At 46.8% G+C, this 22,011-nt stretch overlaps 1 protein-coding gene across 4 annotated transcripts in view; it reads left to right on the plus strand.

Annotated features, from left to right (window-relative positions):
* LOC126473185 (rab11 family-interacting protein 4) overlaps positions 1–22,011 on the plus strand; it is a 939,113-nt gene that overhangs the window by 263,756 nt on the left and 653,346 nt on the right. The window lies entirely within an intron of this gene.

Below are 22,011 nucleotides of genomic sequence, written 5' to 3' on the forward strand. Positions count from 1 at the left end.
GATTGAAGCAGTATAAACAGAATGAATTGGATGTCACCTGAGTAACAGATCCATCAGGAACATCTCAACCTTCCTACAGCTGCCAAACTCGACTGTTGGTGATGTGATTTTGAAGTGGAAACGCGAAAAACGACTACAGCTAGACCAGTACCAGGAAGTCTTCATGCACTGTCGAGCTTTTCGGAGGGTGGTTGTAATAAATACGTGAAATCCGCGGAAGGGAGTTTCAAAGTGCTACCAGAAGTCCAGCTAACACGTTGACTGCGTGTAGGAAGTTAAAAAAGAATAATGTACAAGGGTCGAGCAGCTCCTCATAAGCTACACGTGCTGGCGTAAGCTGTCGCCAGCACAGCAGTCGGCAAAGACGTGGCGCGATCAGCGATAGTAGCTGCTGCATCAAGCACGCGTATCACGAGAGAGGCCAGAGACACATCGACAAGCAACACGCCGCCAACGCCCTCTCGACAGTAAGTATTTTGACCGCAGTCGCTGACCAGACGGCTGCACTGACTCACTCTTTCAGTATGGCGTCTGTCAATACATTTCCAGAGCGGGCTCAATACATGTCGCATGTCACGACAGTACATAGCGACCAAATCAGTGATTTTAGTGGGATTAGCATTGAGACTAAAGTTGATGATAGCAAGATTACCGATACTGTCTGCAAGAAGACTATTGCTGATGAGCTTGTACCAAAAAACATGGACTCTATTCAAGTTATGCAAATGTTGATGTAAATAAAGAACCATGTTAATCCGCATGTGGATTTGTGTTGTAGAAAGGGGATACCGACCAATCATAACAACATCCTCTTCCTTGCTTCTATGGGGGACAGTATACTACACTGGATATTTCTGTAGTCAATGCGAAGCGAAGCTTGAGGTGGTGTGAAGAGAGACGCCACTTGGCAATGGATGACTGGAGACGAATGATTTGGAATGATGAATGAATCACGCTGAAACGTGTGGCACTCTCATGGAAGGACTTGGGTTTGGCGAATGGCTGGAGAACGTTACCTGCCATTATTCGTAGTGCCAACAATGAAGTATGGAATAGATAATGTTACGGTGTGGGGGTGTTTGTCATTTTTAGGGAGTGATCCAATTATTGCTGCCGGCCGCTGTGGCCAAGCGGATCTAGGTACATCAGTCCGGAACCGCGAGACTGCTGCGGTCGCAGGTTCGAATCCTGCCTCGGGCATGGATGTGTGTGATGTCCTTAGGTTAGTTAGATTTAAGTAGTTCTAGGGGACTGATGACCTCAGATGTTAAGTCCCATAGTGCTCAGAGCCGTTGAAACCATTGTGAACCAATTATTGCTCTTAAGAAAACGCTAAATTTGGAAGGATATGACCATATTTTACAGCATCGTCTATTGTTTACAGTAGAGGAGGCGTTCAGAGACGCTGACTGTAACAGCAGACAATGCTTTGTGTCATACTGCAGTATCTGTGAGGCAGTGGCTTTTGGACTGGAACATTCCTGAAATGGACTGGTCTCTCCATAGCCCCGACTGGAACTAATAGAACACCTTTCGGATGATTTAGGATCGTAGTATCAAGGCTTTCACGACCGGATGTTTCAGCTGCCGAGAATTCTTCCGGGGTGTATGGCCGTGGTCCATGGGTCTCTTCTGTCCCTGACGTTTCGTCCATAGCTACGTTGGACATCCTCGGAGATGCTCCTGGTTGTGCTGAGGCTTGCCGACTGACAGCACAACCAAGAGCACCTCCGAAGATGTCCAACATAGCTTTGGACAAAACGTCAGGGATAGAAGAGTTCCGTGGACCAAAGCCATACAACAGGGAAGAATTCTCGGCAGATGATTTAGAATGTTGTCACTCCACACCACAGTGGACCACATGTCACTGCCTTGTCTGGTCTCGGCCCTTGTCTGGTCTCGGCTCTTGGGGAAGAATGGGCTCCCATTCCTCCAGAGACATTCAGACATCTCATTCAAAGTGTCCTCAGGAGATTTTAACTTGTCATGATAACGAAGTGTAGACACAGCCCACGTTAATGTTCACTTATAGGCACCCAAATTCTTTTGATCAGAGCCATGATGAATAAGACTGCTTCAGCTGCGTGATAAATCTTTGTTTCTGATCTAACTAGTTTCACGGCCTTATAGTGGTCCAAACTAGTTGGATCAGAAATAAAGATTTACCTTACAGCTGCAGTGTTCTCATTCATCACGGCTGAATTCTGCAGCTGTGGATGTTTCTATTCTCCACACCTCTCTCTCGGCACAGATCGCATCACAGACCTGCCATCCTTCCTGCACACCACTGCAGTAACTGCTCAGCGCCTGCCCGGCAGGGAGCTGCAGCCTCGGTGAGGGAGGCCCGGCAGGGCGGGGTGGGAAGCCGGTAACCCGAGTGAGGTGATTCGCCAGCTCCGCTTTCGCAGGCCGGGTGTCGCGTTGCCGGCGAGTGATCGACCGCCAGCCGCTGCACCTGCCGACTCCAGTTGCAGAGACACGCGATCCGCCCCCTGGGTTGACGGACACCACTTCCGAGGTTTCGCAACGGCGCCGGCGCTGCCTCCGCTAATGCACTTCCTGTACCTCCGCTTCGAGCACCTTTCCGGAACACCAGCAGTTCCTCCGAATGTCACTTTAAAATGTTCCCAGTTGTTGCAGAACATACCGTGAAAACTGGCGGAAGCTCATAGCTTACCGATATAACTTGTAGTCTTACGACTATCGTGAAAACTGGCGGATGGTCATAATTATTAATCTTATAACTGTCTTCAGATGTCTTTCTCGTTCATACCATTCATCACTTCTTACAGAGCCCACGGTTTACATTTTTTGAGAAATTTGTGTTAACGCAGTGTGTCGGATGCTCTTCCTGTCGCCACTGAACCTAAGGGACGAATATGGAAATGCCGTGTGGCTAGGGCCTCCCATCGGGTAGATCGTTCGCCCTGTGTAAGTCTTCCGAGTTGACGCCACTTCGGCGACTTGCCCGTCGATGGGGATCAAATGATGATGATAAGGAAAACACAACACCCAGTCCCTGAGTGGAGAAAATCTCCGACCCAGCCGGGAGTCGAACCCGGGACGTTAGGTATTACATTCCGTCACGACGACCACTTTTTTTTTTTCAATCCTCCCGAATGCGAGTCCAGCGTTTAACCACTTTTTTTTATTGCAGACGCTCTATCCATCTTTTTTTTTTTTAGTGGACCGGTGGGGGCTCGGGGGGCAAAGCGGGCAGGGGTCGAAACCTGAGGCCTGGCCACAGTGTCCCCCTCACCACCACCGAGCCTGTGGTGCTTAGGGAAGTGGGAGAAACAGGAATCAACAGTAGTGGAAAGCGTTGTTATTTATTTATTTGCATGTGTTTTTGTAATATTCACTAATAGCATGAAATTATGGGAACACATATGCGAAAGAGAAAAGAAATATAAATTCTGGGTAAAGAAAAAGAAAGGAAAACGGAAAAGCAAAAAGAAATAAAATCCGCGCAATCTGCGACGCGCTCTCCCATCCGCGGAGGTCAGAAGTAGAATAGATCGTAGGCGGTTGAAACTCAGACACCGCCGGGGGAGGAGGGGTGGGTGCCCTCTGTGCCAGGCACCCCCCAACTCAGTGAAGGTCTAACAAAGACCGCTCGAAGATAGTTAGCAAATAATGTTCGGTAACGTGGCGTGTTTTCGAGAGCTGCATGGGCTGTTCGTAAATAGGTCCAGAAGTCGAGGCGGGATTTAGGTCCCTCATGAAAGAGATAAGCGACCGCCCACCCTTTGACCCACGTAATAGCATGACATTTGGCGGCGGGAAAATACCACTCAGCTACCAGGGGCGGACAGGGACGAATATATGAAGATGGTATCTGTTCTTTCGGATTTGTCCGAAAGAACAGATACCATATTCATACACAGTTGAGTCTAACCGTCCACTGATCTCCTTCTTCTGTGCTGGATGCACACGCATTGCCCGAACTCTTACGGGACTCGGTAAGATTGTCTGCCGCGAGTAATGAGTGTAATGGCCAGGGGCACTGCGAATGTAATGTGTGGACATTAAGTTGGGAATGTGGGTCTCACGGGGAGCGTGCAAGGGATAAATCCCTGCAGTCGCACTATCATCTGTGCCCTCGGTGGCTCACATGGATAGAGCGTCTGCCATGTAAGCAGGAGATCCCGTGTTCCAGTCCCAGTCGGGACACTCATTTTCAACTACCCCCGTTGTGTATATCAACGCCTGTCGACAGCTTAGGGTCTTGATTTAGTTATCATTTAATTCTAAGGGACGAAGGTCATTCGTGTACCGAAATTCCTGGGGGGATGATTAGGGACGAGCCCAGGATTTGACTAAACATGCGTAGGAAACCGTCTAAAATCCACACTCAAGCGCAAGGGTGCACTAGACCGAAGGTCTTTAATAAAAAAAATGGTTCAAATGGCTCTGAGAACTATGGGACTTAAATTCTGAGGTCATCAGTGCCCTAGAACTTAGAACTACTTAACCTAACTAACTAACCGACATCACACACATCCATGCCCAATGCAGGATTCGAACCTGCGACCGTAGCAGTCGCGCGGTTCCGGACTGAAGCGCCTAGAACCGCTCGGCCACAGCGGCCGGCGTTCTTTAATCAGACAAAAAAATGGTTCAAATGGCTCTGAGCACTAAGGGACTTAACATCTGTGGTCATCAGTCCCCTAGAACTTAGAACTACTTAAACCTAACTAACCTAAGGACATCACACACATCCATGCCCGAGACAGGATTCAAAACTGCGACTGTAGCGGTCACGCGGTTCCAGACTGAAGCGCCTGGAACCGCACGGCCACACCGGCCGGCGTTCTTTAATCAGACAGCTTCCGAATACTTTCCTGTCTCGTGGACTCTTTACCAAGCGCCGTCTGAGCGTACATTGTTTATGATGATGATGATGATGATGATAATGATGATTGGCGGGACGAGACTACATTGCCGTCGGTCCCTCCAAAGAGAGAAAGTTCAAAAGAAGCGGTGATGCGGAGGTTGCTTTCCATTGTAGGAGAGCAGCTGTGGCGGCGATGTTGGAGCAGGTCCGATGTTCAAGGCAGTTGGTAGGATAGCTGGCTTTCATACATGTTGTTGTTGGAGCGTAGTGGTGGAGTAGGAAGTGGCGACATGGGATGGGGGAGGCGCTTGGCTGGTAGCTGCTCCAAGCTGAACCTGCAGGATTATGATTCACTCTCCAGTTCCATTCCCAGTCCCAGTATAGCAAAAGGGGTATGTATAGCTTATTATAATAACATAAAATGCCAAGTTCGCTTGGTGGAATTTCACCGACGGCGAGCACGACGCGCTGGGAAGCGGAGCTTCCATTTTCATTATTCTTCTCATCTTGGTCAGAGCAGTGCATTCCATAAGTATGTGAGCCACTGTCAGGACACACACACACACACACGCACACACACACACACACACACACACACACACACACACACACACACACACACTTGGACGCACATGCAGGTGTTCAGACAAAAAGAATAAATGCATACGTTAAGAGCTATGAGCACTTGTTCATTTTCGCAGTCTAAAGCACTTGTCTTCTACCGAACAGGTGTCCATAGCTCTCTTAAGGTACGCACTTTTGAGCCCATCTTTACTAGATATTTTTTTCTTGTTTTGATCCATACTACCTCTCCCCAGAATATGTAAAGCAAAGAGCCTGCAGCAGAAGAGATGTGTTTAACAGTATCGAAGATGAAAAAGTGTTCATATCTCTTTATGGCCCTTGTTAACTAAACATTTTTATCTTGTTTTGGTGTAAGGAACCAGTCCCTGAAGTTTCTCGATTTTTTTAAACACATACACAAGCACAGACGTAAAATTTTAATTTCTCTCTTTGTAAAAGGACAACATCGTGCCAAAAACACATTAAAATAGTTCGACTACCCAAATCCGACCATTTTTTTGGGAGCTTGGTCATCAAGCGAATGCTTGTACCGGACATCTTTCTCTGCCCCATCCCCTACCAGCTGGCATCTTTGACTGAAAAAACGAAGTTCTACAACAGCCCGACGTTAAAGAAAAAAAGATAGATAGAGAGAGAGAGAGAGATTCACATCGGGTTAAGTCCGTTCCTTTCATAAAAAAAATCGTGGATACACGTGGTGTGGCCAATGCGTAGTCTCTGAATAGCAAGACTGATTCTTTCAGAGAGGCTCTTTGAGAGGTCCTCCTTGCAGGTATCGTTTCCTTAGTCAGTTTTAATTTGTTCGAGGTTGTTATGGTTTGCCATTCTTCGTCCCATCCTTTTAAAAGTAGGCGTCGTAGTCGCAGTTAACAGAATTGGACATATTCGTCACAATGGAATCATATCACAGTGAACTGATAGTTACGGGTTGCTCTGTAACTACGACACATTACCTGAAGATGAGTAACATTGTCCGAAACCGGCAATTTGAAATAGAAAATAGCGGTCAAAAGACAAGAAAAACGCCTATTTTATAGTTCCAATCGCACGTCAGTGGCGGGGGTCAGGTGGAGTACTATCTATCTATCTTTCTATCTATCTATCGCTTGCACCTTTGTGTCGCATTGTGCGCGGGGTTGGCATGGTTAAATCGGATTTGGCATGTTAAATTGAAAGGGTGGCTGGATGCCCTTCCTGCCGCCACCCCGTACCCCCCGGGACGGAATCAGAGTACCCTATCTGACTGCGTCCAGCGTAAATAATGGAAAAGTGAGGATGTGTTGCAAATGTCTGTGAGTCGTGTAACTGAGGCGGGACGTGGGGACCAGCCCGGTATTCACCTAGAGGGATGTGGAAAACCACCTAATAACAACATCCAGGCTGGCCGGCACACTGGCCCTCGTCGTTAATCTGGCGGGCGGATTCGATCCGGAGCCGGCGCGCCTACCCGAGTCTAGGAAGCAGCGCATTAGCGCTCTCGGCTAAGGGATCACGTCGAGCACGCTGAGGTTGTAACCACGCTGTTGGTATTCCTCCAGGCCCGATTTATTAAGTCGCAGTCTCTCCTTAGTTTTTCAACAAACTTTCCGTAAAGTTAATTTCATTAAATAATTCCTCCAGGGATACTATGATGTTTCAAGTGAAACCATCGATTGTTAAGGGTCACGAAATATGATTTATTCAAACACTCAGTAAACATTATCACTTTTGGTAACATTCAGCATTTCAGTCTACATGCCACAATTGGCTAGCGATCGCTTCCTCACTGAAACTTAAGCAACGACCAATCGCGGCACACACACGCTGTAAAAGCATTACCAAGTCCACCGAGCATTGCAGACGAATGCATCATCCAACCTCGGCTCACTTCGTCCTGGCCGAGAGCCTAGGTGCGACTAACTTGTATCACTACTATAACTGGTCTCCTGCGTATTGTCTACAAGCAAAAATTAACTTATACTGGTAGCTACGGCTGCAACATGTTCAATGGAGAACTCCATCGATAACTACATGTATATATATATATATATATATATATATATATATATATATATAGTTAACATATGGTAAATAAGTTACCGTGTGAGGACAATGTACCCTCAGAAGGTGACAACAGTCATGAGATACCTCCTAATACAGGGTTATTACAAATGATTGAAGCGATTTCACAGCTCTACAATAACTTTATTATTTGAGATATTTTCACAATGCTTTGCACACACATACAAAAACTCAAAAAGTTTTTTAGGCATTCACAAATGTACGATTTGTGCCCCTTTAGTGATTCGGCAGACATCAAGCCGATAATCAAATTCCTCCCACATTCGGCGCAGCATGTCCCCATGAATGAGTTCGAAAGCATCGTTGATGCGAGCTCACAGTTCTGGCACGTTTCTTGGTAGAGGAGGTTTAAACACTGAATCTTTCACATAACCCCACAGAAAGAAATCGCATGGGGTTAAGTCAGGAGAGCGTGGAGGTCATGACATGAATTGCTGATCATGATCTCCACCACGACCGATCCATCGGTTTTCCAATCTCCTGTTTAAGAAATGCCGAACATCATGATGGAAGTCCGGTGGAGCACCATCCTGTTGAAAGATGAAGTCGGCGCTGTCGGTCTCCAGTTGTGACATGAGCCAATTTTCCAGCATGTCCAGATACACGTGTCCTGTAACGTTTTTCTTGCAGAAGAAAAAGGGGCCGTAAACTTTAAACCGTGAGACTGCACAAAACACGTTAACTTTTGGTGAATTGCGAATTTGCTGCACGAATGCGTGAGGATTCTCTACCGCCCAGATTCGCACATTGTGTCTGTTCACTTCACCATTAAGAAAAAATGTTGCTTCATCACTGAAAACAAGTTTCGCACTGAACGCATCCTCTTCCATGAGCTGTTGCAACCGCGCCGAAAATTCAAAGCGGGTGTCAGGGCTTGTAGCAATCTGCTTTAGCCTTTTCCGTAAGATTTTCCCAACCGTCGGCTGTGGTACGTTTAGCTCCCTGCTTGCTTTATTCGTCGACTTCCGCGGACTACGCGTGAAACTTGCCCGCACGCGTTCAACCGTTTCTTCGCTCACTGCAGGCCGACCCGTTGATTTCCCCTTACAGAGGCATCCAGAAGCTTTAAACTGCGCATACCATCGCCGAATGGAGTTAGCAGTTGGTGGATCTTTGTTGAACTTGGTCCTGAAGTGTCGTTGCACTGTCATGACTGACTGATGTGAGTGCATTTCAAGCACGACATACGCTTTCTCGTCTCCTGTCGCCATTTTGTCTCACTGCGCTCTCGAGCGCTCTGGCGGCAGAAACCTGAAGTGCGGCTTCAGCCGAACAAAACTTTATGAGTTTTTCTACGTATCTGTAGTGTGTCGTGACCATATGTCAATGAATGGAGCTACAGTGAATTTATGAAATCGCTTCAATCATTTGTAATAGCCCTGTATAGTGTCTGACCTGCTTTTGCCAGCCTCAGTGCAGCATCTCGTCTGGCATGGACTCAAAACAAATCGTTGCAAGCCCCTGTCAGAGCTAATGAGCAGTGCTGCCACTATGGCCGTCTATGATTGTGAAAGTGTTGGCAGTGCAGGATTTTGTTCACGAAATGACCTCTCGATTATGTTCCACAAATGTTCGATGCGATTTTCATACCGCGTGATCTTAATTGCCAAATCATTCGCTCGAATTGTCCAGAATGTTCTTCAGAGCAATCACGAGGAATTGTGGCCGGTGACAGGGCGTATTGTCATCCATATAAATTCCATCGTTGCTTGGGTATTTGGCGTCCATGAATGGCTGTAATGCTCTCCAAGTAGCCAAATATAAGAAGTTCCAGTCAATGGTAGGTTCAGATGGACCAGAGGACCCAGTACATTGCTTGTAAATACAGCCCACAACATTATGGAGCTACCACCAACTCTCGCAGTGCTTTGTTGACAACATGGATCCATGGCTTCGTGGGGACTGCGCCACACTCGAACCCTATGATCAGCTCTTACCAACTAATATAACCAGGCCACGGTTTTCCAGACTTCCACGGTTCAACCGATATACTCACGAGCCCAGGAGAGGCACTGCAGGTGATGTCGTGTTGTTAGCATTGTCTGCTGCTATAGAGCATTAACGCCAAATTTGAGCCGTACTTTCATAACGGATGCATTCGTCGTATGTCCCACATTGATTTCCGCAATTATTTCACGCAGTTTTGCTTGTCTGTTAGCACTGACAACTCTACGCAACCGCCGCTGCTTGTCGTTCTTCAAAAATGCTTCAAATGGCTCTGAGCACTATGGGACTTAACTGCTGAGGTCATCAGTCCCCTAGAACTTAGAACTACTTAAACCTAACTAACCTAAGGACATCACACACACCCATGCTCGAGGCAGGATTCGAACCTGCGACCGTAGCGGTCGCGCGGTTCCAGACTGTACCGCCTAGAACCGCTCGGCTACTCCGGCCGGCCGTTCTTCTGAACATGAATGTATATTAGGGTCTATGTGCCAGTTGGTTGTTTGAATCAACGCTGTTAGATGGGTCGACGTGCAGATGTGATAGTACAACAGGAAGGAGCTATAGCGTTTGGACATGCCCATGACCACACGCTGAATGAAGCTGCCCGATTTTTTGTACCGTCAACGCGTACTGTCCAACGTGTGTACAACGAATGATGTACCATTCGCAGCGATGTAATACGGTTTAAGAACAGAGGTCGTAAAAAGATTCTAACCGACAGGGGTGACTGAACTCGACAGGCTTTGCTGCAGTCAGTGAATACAGGTCCAACTGAACCAATTTTCGAGAGAACTTAAAGAAGAGTACTAAATACAATCGGCACTTGAAGAGGGGCACCTCGCAAAACAACATTGGTCGCAGCTGCACATAAAACTGTACGTCTTCAGTGGGCTAAGCAACACCGATACTGGACACTAGATGTAGTCCGACCAATCGCAGTTTTGCCTCTTTGCAAACGATGGCCGGCCGGAATGGCCGAGCGGTTCTAGACGCTACAGTCTGGAACCGCGCGACCGCTACGGTCTCAGGTTCGAATCCTGCCTGGGGCATGGATGTGTGTGATGTGCTTAGGTTAGTTAGGTTTAAGTAGTTCTAAGTTGTAGGGTAGTGATGACCTCAGAAGTTGAGTCCCATAGTGCTCAGAGCCATTTGAACCACTTCTTTGCAAACGATGCAAGGTGACTGTGTTTTCCATGGTGAGAGGTAATGTCTGAAAATTGGTACTCTGGGTACACTCTTGGCACTGTGGATCTTGGAATATTGAATTACCGTCTCGCTTCAACTAACATTCCGGGTTGAAAGTCTGTTAATTTCCATCGTGCGGCCACAATCACGTCGGAAACCTTTCCATATGACTCACCTGAGTACAAATGACTGTTCCGCCAATGCAGTACCTTGTGTACGCGATCCGATCTCCGACTGTATATATGCATATCGTTATCCTACGATTTTTATCACCTCACTGTAGTTCTTTAGGTATTGCTTGCTTGCTCTGTTGATCATGCAATTCATTTCCCGCAGCGCCATTCCAGCCATACACGGGGTAGCGCCTAAGAAATGACCAGGTCCTCCTGCGTTCGCAAAATGTTCAAATGTGTGTGAATTCCTAAGGGACGGAACTGCTGAGGTCTGCATCCGTCAGACCAGGGCAGAGAAGTGTCCTACTTAGGTTATCTGGAGCCTTCGGTACCACCTCAGCGGATGCACTGTATGTGGTGCTCGGAATATGCCCCATAGATATCACGATCAAATACAGAGCTGCAAGGTACTGGTTAAAGGTGAGGAGACTAGATAAGGTACACACAATAACCGATGTGCCCATAGAGACGATACGTCACCTTAAAAGTTGGCGTTTGGATACATGGAAAGGTGAGTGGGATGTAAGTGATAAGGGACGTAGACTGCACGACTTCCTCCCTGACATAAGGGAGCGGTTGAGAATGAGACATATCGATCCCAGCCGCGGTATGGTACATTTCTTAACCGGGCACGGACCTTATCCCACGCACTTAAACCGCGTGAGTCTGAGGCAGACACCAATATGCACATGCGGGGAAGAAGGTTCCCCAGAACACACTGTCTTTTTCTGCGGGCAATACGTGAACAATAGACATACACTACACTTAGATTACACAGATACAGACATAGATACATACACAGCAATAAGAGACGAAGAACAATGGGCACAATTAAACGCACTGACAAACAGTATTTCAAAAACAACACATGAAGAGTATATGCGGACACGACATCACAGACATGCCTATGTGCAGCGTAACAGAAATCTCCAGAGGATGGACAGCGATACCCACAGTGACAACGAAAATAGTGACAATGAGGAGGAACAGTAGGAGGAAGCTGAGATATGAATGTAAATAAGCAAATTGCTGGCAATCTAGCCAAGAAAACACCAAATGCTGTACATGGATGCGCACCTAATGTAGTTAATACATAGGATTAGTAACAAATAGGATAAGAAACATTATTTCTCTACTAATAACCATTTGTGTGTGTCTGTGTGACTGGCGGTCATCGGCTCTATGAAACCATTCCGAGGTATTCACCGTCAGTCACACTCGGTGATGGTAGTAACAAATCTCTCATCTATCCTATCTTCTTTTTATATTCTTCTTAAAAACAACAAAATTTTATTTATATTTCAACCTCAAATTATTGTTATTTTGAATCATTCTTTGTAAATGTTGTAGATAAAACAAAAGTAAAGAAAACTGTAAAAAGATGAAAAACGAAAATTGTAAGATGTACAACCTGTTTTAAACATCAGGTAACAGGTCTATAATTTGGCAATAAATAAATAAATAAAAATAAAAAACTGCTGAGGTCATCGGTCCCTAGACTTACACACTACTTAACCTAACTTACGCTAAGAACAACACACACTCCCATACCCGAGGGAGGACTCGAACCTCCGGTGGGAGGGGCCGCGCAGTCCGTGACATGACGCCTCAAACCGCGCGGCCACTCCGCGCGGCCCTGCGTTCGCAGAACAGCGTTACCTGCAGAACGCGTGGGCGGTGGCGAATTGGGCCGCGCCCGCATCAGGGCGTGTGTGGGTGTTACCGCTGCCGCGCCTGCCCGATTCCGCTCTCCGAGTGCTGCGCACCGCCGGCAGCCGGCCCACTTGCTGTCCCACGCCACCAGCTGCCCGCATGCCTCTGCGCCCAAATCGCCGTGGGCCGTCATTTCTCGTTCTCACAGGCATTTTCCGCAGATACTCTTATTCCCAGTACGTTCGTCGCAGCTACACCACTACCTTGTGAACGTAGCCTTCGACATACCGTAACCAATGTACTCGTAACATCATTATTTTGTCACAGTCTTGTCTACACCACAGTCCATTGCAACTGCAACTCTGTTATCCCCATATTAGTCGAAACTACACTACCCTCCATAAGTTTTAAACACCTAGTAATTATAGACAATGGAAAGGAAATACAGTGTAAAAATGCATTTTGTTGTTTTCCAAATGTTTATTAAGCTCAAATAATACACAGAAAGATGCATCAATTAAATTTTCGATTCCTCAAAAAAGCCACCATTTGCTTTCATCACTGCCGTGCACACTCTCGGCATGCGCTGCGTCAGTTTTACCAAGGTTTCAGTTAGAATTAATCTCCATTCTTGCTACAGTACGTGCCACAATTGTGACCCACTCACGGTTTCCAGTTTTGGGATCCTCCTGTCCATTTCAGCCGATAGCAGCTCGACTGGGTTACAATCAGGGGATTGGGGCGGCCATTCCATGTTTTTCAATATTTTACGAACGTCTAGAGACTTCACATAGTTCTGACACAAGCCAGACGTTATGTTTCGGGTCGTTGTCTTGCTGCAAGACAAACCCTTTCCGCCCGCCGCTGTGTCCGAGTGGTTCTAGGCGCTTCAGTCCGGAACCGCGTTCCTGCTACGGTCTCAAGTTCGAATCCTGCCTCGGGCATGGATGTGTGTGTTGTGCTTAGGTTAGTTAGGTCTAAGTCTAGGGGATTGATGCCCCAAGATGTTAAGTCCCATAGTGCTCAGAGCCATTTGAACAATTTGATGCAAAGGAATGTGGCACGTTGGGGCCATTTTCAATTACCTACGCGGCGTGTTATACCTTTATGCAAACGCACCTACAAGTGAACAGAAATATAAGCATCGTACCTCTACATAGCCATGCGGTCTACTCGCGCCACCTGGCGCGTTTAGTAGAACTGCTTGGACAGGTAACGTCGGTTTGCATAAAACTGAGCAGTACTAGTATGTTGCAATATGTATGTATATTTACAATAATTAAGTGTACAATACTGTACGTGTCATTATTAACCGTTATTTGAGCTTGCTATTCCGTATTCTAACCAACAACTCACATAGATCACTTCCGTATCGTTCCGTTGCAATACGCAGCACCGGCCGAAGTGGCCGAGCGGTTAAAGGCGCTACAGTCTGGAACCGCACGACCGCTACGGTCGCAGGTTCGAATCCTGCCTCGGGCATGGATGTGTGTGATGTCCTTAGGTTAGTTCGGTTTAAGTAGTTCTAAGTTCTAGGGGACTTATGACCACAGCAGTTGAGTCCCATAGTGCTCAGAGCCATTTGAACCAGCCAATACGCAGCATGGTGTTTCCAAAGTTATGGAGGGCAGTGTACACTACTCGCGTTTAAACGTAACCCTACGCACACAACGGACAGTCTTGCAGTAATATTTGGTCACAGCAAATAACGAAATTTTGCTTCCACTCTAAGACAAAAAAAGAAGCCCAGCACGAAGGAATTATCCGAATGAGACTGGAACAGGTATATCTGATGTATATGTACAGACAAGCAAACGATTGCAATCTCAGAGAAACTGGATGATTTCTTCAAGAGAGGAAGCTTCACAAATTGAGCAAGTCAACAATGCGTGTTCGCCAGGCTCTGACCCTTATGCATGCAGTTATTCGGCTTGGATGTGACTGATAGAGTTGTTTAATGTCCACCTGAGGGATGAGGTGCCAAATTCTGTCGAATTGGCGCGTTAGATCGACAGAATTCCGAGACTGTTGGACGGATCTGCCCATATCGCTCCAAACATTCTCAAGTGGGGAGAGATCCAGCGAACTTGCTGACCAAAGCAGAGTTTGGCAAGCACGGAAACAAGCAGTAGAAACTCTCACCGTGTGCGGCCGGTCATTGTCTTGCTGAAATGTAAGCCCAGTATGGATTGCCATGAAGGGCAACAAAACGAGGCGTAGAATATCGACGACGTACTGCTGTGCTGTGAGGGTGCTGTGGATGACAACCAAAGGGGTCCTGCTATGAAATAGCACCCTAGACCATCACTCCTGGTTGTCGGCCGTATGGCGGACGACAATCATGTTGGTATCCCACTGCTGTCTGGGACGTCTCCAGATAAGCCTTCGCTGGTCATCGAGGTTCCATTCGAAGGGGGACTCATCACTGAAGACAAATCTACTCCAGTCAATGAGATTCCAGGTTGAAGACATGCGTAGAGAAGCTCCGGTCAGCAATGGGATTTCAACTTGACTGTCGTCCGCTGTACGGCCCGACAGCCAGGAGTGGTTGCCTGGGGTACCATTTCTTTTCTTAGCAGGTCCGTTTCGGTTGTCATCCGCGGCACCCCCACAACGCAGCGGTACGTCGACGATATTCTACGACCCGATTTTTTGCCCTTCGTGGCAAGCCAACCTGGGTTTACATTTCAGCAAGATAATGCCCGCCCACACGCGGTGGGAGTTTCTGCTGCTTGTCTTCGTGCTTGCCAAACTCTGACTTGGTCAGCAAGATCATCGGATCTCACCCCATCTGAGAAGCCGGCACTGTACCTCAGTGTGTTCGGTCAGAGAGATGGTTTGCCTCTGTAATGAAAAGAACTGAGTGGAAGGATCAACAAACGAACTTGAACGGATGTCATGTGACGTCTGCAACGACAAAAAAAAAAAGTTTGGAACGGTACTAGCAGGCCCCTCCAGCATCTCGGGGTTTCTGACGATCTAACGCGTCAGTTCAATAGAATTTTGCATAACAATTTTGCACTCCAACAAATGTAATAAAATGCAAGCAATATAGGCTAAATGCCGTCTTTCCCGACTGTAGTAAATGTCTCATTTAGACCACACGTATTCCACTTTATTACAAAGCATCTTCAGTTGTCGCTGTAACAATTTTGTTTCCCTTGCAATCTTCTTGTCGAGATCGTGAACAGTTCTCATGTTTTATAAAGTATTAAATTAGTATTATTGCTCGCGTTTTTATTTCGTGCTTAATTACTGAAATGAAATGAGCGTTTGGTATCATGGGCCGGGAGGCCCCTTGCGGGGCAGGTCCGTCCGCCTTGGTGCAGACCTTATTCCATTCGACGCCACATTGGGCGATCTGCGCGCCGGATGGGGATGAAATGATGATGAAGACAACACAACACCCAGCCCCTGAGCGGAGAAAATTTCCGACCCAGCCGGGAATCGAACCCGGGCCCGTAGGATAGCAATACGTCACGCTGACCACTTTTTTTTTTTTTTTTTTAACTAATGAATAATGAACCGCTGCAGGAGCAGGACGACGGGCAGGGCAGGGGTCGACACACGAAGCCTGGCCATCCCGCCGCCACGCCCAAGCAACGTGTTCGAGTTCGAGGATCGAAGGATCAGGAAGAGGATGTTGTGGGTTTGTCGACGTCGTTTTATTTATTTATTTCTTTAATTTTTATAACATTTTTTTGTATTATAGATTTATTTTTGTTTCATTACAAAGAAAGATCCTACAACTGCCGTAGCCGAGCGTCCGAGTCGTCTTCTCGTCTGTTGGGAGGGGTTCACCCTTATTCCGTCCGTAGAGGATCAATATGCTCCAGGATTCTTCCTCATTTTCAGCGTCTCATACCCGGAACACCCCAGTGAGCAGGAGGATCCGCAAATAATGAACCTAAATAGTTTGCGAAACGAGTTCTGTGCTTCGGGTGGCGGCTGAAAGCTGCATGTGTCGTCATCAATAGGGACCAAAAGTCGAGTGTGCCTTTGGGAGCATCGCAAAATGTGTAGTAAACGGCCATGCCTTTTAGCCAGTTAACGGCGTTCGTTCTGGTTAATGGAAAGTATACGCCGTCGGAGCGCAATAAGTCATCAGGGGAGATAGACGCCACCAATCGCCGCAAGAGTAATGCCAGCATGCGCTGCGTCAGTAGCCAGCACTCGCTGGTCGCGGCACACGTCAGACGGTGTGCATCCGAGTCAGCGACTGAGCATGTCGGACACAAGGGGTCGTCCGTCAGATGTATGGTATGTATCCTCTGACGAGTAGCGAACCACAATGAACGCACCGTCGTAGGTAGAAAAGGCGTGTGTACCGCTCGCCACACCGTGTTCCAGGCAACTTCAGTGGGTGACCGTATTTACAGGTTGCCGCTGTTAATAGATGCGATAATAGTCTTTTGTGCTGGGCTTCCGTGTCGTCGAAAGTTCTGACCGTAAGTAGCTGAAGTCAATCAAGAACTCTCTGATGTGGGCGAGTGCCGGTGAAATATGTCCTACAGAAACCGGGGGATGCAGAGAGTGTGGTGCCACTTCCGCTATCAGGGTGCCCGTCAGAGTGGCGTGGGCAGAGGTCCACTGGCGACGCATAATGTTGAGATAAAGCGATCGCGCACGGTTATATACATGAATTAAACCGATACCGCCCGCCCGCTGCGGCAGTGTCAGGGTGGCGTATCGGACTTTAAAAACCAGACCGGTGCTTACTAAATGTCCATATGCTGCTTGAAATCTGTCGGCCATCGTAGCCGTCAAGGGAAGGATATGCGCAAAATAGTTCAGTTTTGAGACAAGATAGGTGTTGACATAACGTGTTCTGAGGAGCATATCCAAGCGACGCAGTTTGCTGTCCTGCAGCAGAGCACGTGCCTGATGTAGGAGCCGGCGGTACGTAGCCGCCGCCGTGAGGCGGACATTGCTATAGAATTGCATTCCTAAACTCTTGAGTACGGGCACCTTGTCAAAGGGCACCGCCGTTGTGTGGGAAAGCCCCCCTCCGACATCCATGTATTTTGTCTTCTCCACGTTGATGACGCTCCCAGCGACCGCCCCGAACTGGCGTAGCCACTGTAGCGCCATATGCATTTCATCCTCTGATCTGGCCAGGAACACCACGTCATCAGCGAATGCACCACAACAAAAGGTCACGTCCCGCAAGGAGATACCAGTTAATCGCTGCCGTAGACCATGTAAAGCTGGTTCAAGCGCTGCAGCAAATAATATACCCGACAGGGGGCACCCTTGTCGCACTGACCGTCCAACAACAATGTGACCAGACTGATAACCGTTGACCATCATGCGGGAGCGCGCTCCGTGGACCAGTCGAAGGACCACCTGTGCAGACTCCGGAGAGAGGCGCATGTGTTGCAAAACTGCGCGTAAGAAGCCGTGATCGACGCGGTCGAATGCGTGGTCAAAATCTACGGTGACAAGGGCGCCTCGTATTTTGCAGGCCGCCGTCAAAGCAATTACGTCGCGGTATGCTCCTAACGCCGTATGAATGTTGCTGACACCACCTAAACATGTCTGATCGGTGTGGATGGCTTTCCCGATAGCGGTGTGGAGACCACTCAGCTATCGAGGCGAACTACTTAATTACTGACGTGTCTTTGATTTTTGTACACCACACTTCACTGACCCGAAATATAAATTCGTTTTCATGTTGCGCAGGCGCAGTGAAGTGCAATGTACAAAATTCGAACACCTGTGTGTAAAATGACGTTAGGAATGAAGTTCGAAATAAAAAAAATTTTGAGTACTAATAGTAACACTGTTCGACAGTAGTAACTTAAAACATGAGAACTATTTACGATCTTGAGAAACAGATTTGTAAGTTAATAATTTTTTCGTAATGTGGGGCCACAGTCATAATATATTTCTTTAAAGTCAGTACCTCCATTAGACTGTTTTTTATTTGCAGTGTTATATTTACACGATCATGATTTCGGCTTCAAAGTGTCATTATTAAGTGTTTTAAGTGTTATACAGTTCCTAAGATGGCATACTGTCGTATTTAAAATACACTATTTGACACATTGTCTAAGGGTCGATATTTCTGGTAAAGCCTACTGCTTTGTTTTATCACTGAGTAAACCATCTTGACTTGAGTCAAGATGGTACTCTTTACCAGAAATATCGGCCCTTAGACAATGTGTCTAATTATGCATTTTAAATACGAAAGTACGCCATCTTAGGCACTGTATAACACTTAAAACACTTGATAACGGCACTTTGAAGCCGAAATCATGATCGTGTGAATATAACACTGCAAATAAAAAACAGTCTAATGGCGGTACTGACTTTAAAAGAGTAAAAGCACACTGGTACAGTGACCATTAAAGATGCTTTAAAATAAAGTGGAACGCGTATGGTCTAAGTATGAGTCTCATTACAGTTACAAAAGAAAAGGAGACCGAAAAATAAATAAGATATGTACAATAAAATTATGGTTTCACGTATGTTATTTGCAATAAACAAAGAGAAGTACCGTGTGCACGTTTTTCTCGAAAGAATATGGACAAGGCCCATGTTTTAATGATGCGTATAAACGCTGATACATTTTTATTTTATTTTTTATTTTTACTAGTGTCATAGCATATTAATGCGGACGCCAAAGACCATAATTTTGGATACCCAAATCGTTCTGTAAGTGTTTTCGTCATCACCATCATATTCCTGCTAGAGCGTTACAGAGTGTCTGAATTTCGTAAAGGAGAATTATGGGTGACAAGAGCCGTGCTTCCTTCCACCGGCAATACTGTACACCAGCAGAGAACGCTTGACGCGGACGCTGCTCGCAATGGGCACCGTGTGACGTCACTGGGCAGACGGAAGCCGCCGCTTGTGGGGGGATGGCGTTATCGCAACGTTATGTTTCCTCGGAGCGTCCGCCTGCCTTATCTTATCTGCCTTCACTAATTCACGCAGAATTTACTAGCATAGTTTCTGGCTCCTTGTTTAACATTAGCGTTAATAAATAGCTGGCTTCTGTTTCATTTAGATGCTTTGTCTGCAAACCTCAGCCAGACAAAGTAACTGAACTACAGTCTTACCTTTCATTTCCAGGAAGGCTGCGATCATTTTCGCTCACGATAAGAGCCAGATAGCAGCGTGTACTATAGCTCAACTGTTTTTACGAGAGCTTCTTCTGGCAAACCAGCAAAGATAGAACAGTTTTTTTTTATTCTTCACGAAAATGATAAGAAACACTTCTTTTGCGTTGTGGAGGGACTCTGAAGATTTGTAAGACTTTGCCCTCCTACTGAAGAAAAAACTTATTTGTCTGTAACCAGTTACATCGCACTCGAGGCTTGGTGAGATCAGGAATCGTTTCACCACACCTGATTACAGCTTTCAAGTCCTCTGAGGACGGGCAGACTGTACACAGGTTACGTTTATTCAGAAAGACATAGGGCATAGCATCAGCTTACGAGGAGCCCTCTCCCATTTTCGAAGCCCCCTCTGCAAACTTAATGCAGCTCTGTTTTTGCGGGTGAATGGAGGAAGAAAGTGAAACCTGGTGCCAGTACATAGTCCTTGTCTATCAAGTAGTGTCTACGGGCCCGCTTATGTTAACGTCACAACCCGTCAGTAACTACCAGCAACGAGATGTGCCCTCTCTCCATGAGACAATGTGAAGAGGCTTCGAATTCCAGCCAGAAATAAAGAATGTGCGGTTCTCCCCATGAGTACAAAAAGGAATCCGTTATATTTCAGTTTCACGATAAATCACACAAATTTGAAGCTTGTCTTTCAATTGGATACCTAGAGACTACAATTACGATCAACTTAAACTGAAACTTCCTGGCAGAGTAAAACTGTGTGCCGGATCGAGACTCGAACTCGGGACCTTTGCCTTTCGCGGGCAAGTGGTCTACCGTCTAAGCTACCCAAGAATAACTCACGACCTGTCCTCACAGCTTCAGTTCTGCCCGTACCTCGTTTCCTACCTTCGAAAATTCATAGAAATTCTGCGAACCTTGCAGAACTAGCACTCCCTGAAGAAAGGAGACATGGCATAGCCACAGCCTGGGGGATGTTTCCGGAACCCTCCGTTGCAGGGTGAAAATCTCATTCTGGAAACATCCCCCAGGCTGTGGCTAAACCATGTCTGCGCAATATCCTTTCTTCCGGGAGTACTAGTTCTGCAAGGTTCGCAGAAGAGCTTCTGTGAAGTTTGGAAGGTAGGGGACGAGGTGCTGGCAGAACTGAAGCTGTGAGGAGGGGTTGCGAGTCGTGCTTGGGTAACTCAGACGGTAGAGCACTTGCCCGCGAAAGGCAAAGGTCCCGAGTTTGAGTCTCGGTTCGGCACACAGTTTTAATATGACAGGAAGTTTCATATCAGCGAACACTCCGCTGCAGCATGAAAATCTCATTCTGGAAACCTAAACTGGTTCGTCATATAGAAAATGTGTGGAGGGGAAGAAGATGCAACAAACGTACTAAAGGTACTGCCTGCACTATATTTCTCCTTTCTATTCTGGAGTACAGCTACACGGTAAGGAATCCCTACCAAAAGTAATTGACGGAAGACGTCGAGAACTCTTCTGCAGTATTGCTGTGCGCAGTATGGGATCCTTACCATATAGGACTGAGGGAAGACATCTTAGAAGTTGAAAGAAAGGCAGCTCGTCTAGTACTGTCGCGAAATAGGGGAGACAGTGTCACGGATATGATAAGTAAGTTGGGGCGGCAGTCATTAAAATAAAGGCGTTTTTTGGCGCGGCGAGTTCTTTTCACGGAATTACAATCACTAACTTCCTCCTCCGAACGTGAAAATGTTACCTCGCACCTACACAGGGAGAAAAGACCATCGTAATAAAATAACAGATACCAGAACTCTCAAGGAAAAATTGAAGTGTTCGTTTTTCTCGCGTCCTATTCGAGAGTGGAACTGTAGGAAAATAGTCTGAAAGTAGTTCGGTGAGCCCTCTGCTAGAAACATAAGTGCGAATGGCAGAGTAGTCATGCAGATGCATATATAGGACATTGGCACAATGTCTGGGGGACCAGTGTGTCTGTTGCGCATGCCGTCGACGTAAGTTGACGCAAATTATTTTCATCATATGGATTCCAACTGGTGAAATTCAAGTTGAGTACAATCGCACAGCTATAGCGTGTTGGTGTAGAGAATACTGGTGTGGCGTATAGTCACTTTGTTTTATCAAGGCGCAGTATTGACCGAAGCAAAGGCAATAAATTCAGAATGGGAGGAATAGTGCAACTGGTGGTGATCCGAACCATATGACTCATTTTTAGACGGACAGCAAAGAACATTAAATGGAATTTAGAGCTTGTGTATTGCGACGTACAAAAGAAAGAGCAAAGTACAGCTTGAGTAGGCGACGTGTGTGCCTGGAGTGACGGAGGCGTATTTTCTGTACAACGTGTTGCGTCGTGGTCTGAGCAGTCACGAGACGGAAACTGACTTTATAAACTGAGGGCCCAAAACCAAAGATGCGTCGTGTGTCACTCCCGAATACTGCAGCTAGACGCGGCTTATGTCATGACTGTAAACGCCTTGCTTAAGCAGTCTGTTACAGACAGCTGTACAGT

The sequence above is a fragment of the Schistocerca serialis genome, chromosome 4 (genome assembly GCF_023864345.2).
Source record: "Schistocerca serialis cubense isolate TAMUIC-IGC-003099 chromosome 4, iqSchSeri2.2, whole genome shotgun sequence".
NCBI classification, from domain to species: Eukaryota; Metazoa; Arthropoda; class Insecta; order Orthoptera; family Acrididae; genus Schistocerca; species Schistocerca serialis.